The sequence below is a fragment of the Littorina saxatilis genome, unplaced genomic scaffold, assembly GCF_037325665.1.
Source record: "Littorina saxatilis isolate snail1 unplaced genomic scaffold, US_GU_Lsax_2.0 scaffold_2559, whole genome shotgun sequence".
In the NCBI taxonomy this organism is placed as follows: Eukaryota; Metazoa; Mollusca; class Gastropoda; order Littorinimorpha; family Littorinidae; genus Littorina; species Littorina saxatilis.
Genome location: NW_027125787.1, coordinates 12,501 through 15,078, shown reverse-complemented (window position 1 = coordinate 15,078; position 2,578 = coordinate 12,501).

The window sequence follows — 2,578 nt, the reverse complement described above, 5'->3', positions numbered from 1 at the left end:
GCAAGCAGAGCTGTTTTCACGGGAAGGAACGTGCTTGTAATACGGACAGCATAATGAAGACCTAATGAAGACACGTAAAGTAGCATGCAAACATTCGTGTAAGCAACAGACACAATGCTTACTCCCTGTCCACCGTAATAGTAGTCCCAGTGTGTGTGTGTGTGTGTGTGTGTGTGTGTGTGTGTGTGTGTGTGTGTGTGTGTGTGTGTGTGTGTGTGTGTGTACACGTGTGTGTGTTTGTGTCTGCACGCGCGCGCGTTTGAATATTATGTTACAGCGGATCAGTTGTTTTTATTAATGTTATGTATTGACGAGTTGGATGATGATTTGTCGCGGCATATTTTTTGTGTGTTTTGTGTGGTTTTGTGTGTATATGGGTGCGTCTCAGAAACTGATCCTTTTGTGTGTGCCATAATCAAATTAGCCCACAATTGAAACATACTGAATTTTAAATCATGATATTGGTATGTTTGAGAAGTAAAATGAATAAAGAAATAGTACAAACAAAACTGAGTATTTTGCATGATTATTATGAAGGTTGTTTTGCGAAAGAAATGATTAAATGCGTGAAAAATGAAGGTCTGATCTGTGACATGAACCATCAACTAGTTTTGTACCTCACTACAAGAATCGTTTAGAATGTCCAAGGACTGCTATTTTTGTTATGTGTGTTTGGTTTAAGTGTACTTGACAGTTGAAATGTTATTTTGTCCACAGAATTGTTTTTTTAAACGAAATTAATCGCTTGAAAGTTTGCCATCACTGTCGTAACATATGTTTCCGCACGCGTGCAACAGCAACAAGTCCTAAATTTGAACTTTAGAATTTGCATATTCATTTTCAACACGATCTTGACATGAAAGGGCATAGAAAATCGCTAAGCTAAATGTTATTTAAGTATTATTTTCTCAAAATTGCATCTGCAAACTAAGTTGAAAGTTGCGCAATATGACATGCTTCTTCAAAATTCCGTTACGATGGTGAACGGTTTTGCAAATAATGTTCAGAGTTTTGAAGAAAGATTAGAACTATTTTGCGCGTAGTGACTTAGAGGTGCGGGTGACTACGCATGCGCAGTTACAGAGAGAAATAGTTCAGCTTCCAGCAGCGAAGAAAGATTTCGAGAATGTTTCCGAAGTCTGTGATTTTGTTACGACAGTGATCAACACCCAAGGTTCTTAAGAAAAGGTGAGTTTTTGCTGCTATGATATTCTATGAAGTGAAAAATTAGGCTACACATTTGTTAATAATAGTTTTTCTTTCGATTTCACGTAGTCAAAACTTGACTAAATATTTTAACATAGAGGGGGAATCGAAACGAGGGTCGTGTATGTGTGTGTGTGTGTCTGTTTGTCTGTGCGTGTGTGTGTGTAGAGCGATTCAGACTAAACTACTTGACCGATCTTTATGAAATTTGACATGAGAGTTCCTGGGTATGATATCCCCGGACGTTTTTTTCTTTTTTTCGACAAATACTTTTGATGACGTCATATCCGGCTTTTTGTAAAAGTTGAGGCGGCACTGTCACACCCTCATTTTTCAATTAAATTGATTGAAATTTGTGTAAAGCAATCTTCGACGAAGGCCGGACTTCGGTATTGCATTTCAGCTTGGTGGCTTAAAAATTAATTAATGACTTTGGCCATTAAAAATCTGAAAATTGTAATAATTTTTTTTTTTTATATAAAACGATCCACATTTACGTTCATCTTATTTTATATCATTTCCTGATTCCAAAAACATATAAATATGTTATATTTGGATTAAAAACAAGCTCTGAAAATTAAAAATATAAAAAATTATGATCAAAATTAAATTTCCGAAATCCATTTAAAGGAACGGTAAGTGTCAATGTTTTCTTTAATTGTAAAAGTTGTATGTTCAATGGAATGGTAAGTCTGAACAAAATAATTACTTTATTTTGTTTTTAGCCAGTGAATGTGGATGCATCAAAATCTTGATAGACATTAAACAAATTCATGTTAGTGAAACTAGTACACATATTGCATCAATCTTTAGTTGAAATCGCAGGTACTTGCATGTTTCAGGTGCAAGAGATTCGACCTGATGAACTGGTGGTAACGTTCCTTCGAAGGAAACCGGAGGGGAACTACTATTGCTTTCCAGGGATCGATGATATTTCCTTAGTCCCTACATCTGATGCAACCATGATTCGTGACCCCACCTTCAATGCCAGGGGGCATTATTTCTTTTAAAATAAATTAATTAACTGCAAGTGGCAACTGTTCTATATGTAACCAATGCCTTTGGTTTATTGTCTCAACAATTGAATGAACCACTTTTGAACATTTGCATTCTTCATGTCAAACCTTATAATACATGTCTGGTTGTTCGTTTCCGAGTTACGTGGGTGATGAACTTTTCATTAATGTTTCTCTTTTTTGGGGCCAAGTTTGCTTGATTTTGTCCAGCTTTTTTTCTTTCTGTTCCTGTTTTAGTGTTTGGCATTTTACCTAAGAAGAATCTGGTTGCAAAATCAGCTTCATTTAGTAAAGTTTGTGGGAAAAAGCATAACCGTTTCTTTGTTACAAAAGTGATGTTTCCATGTTACATCGGT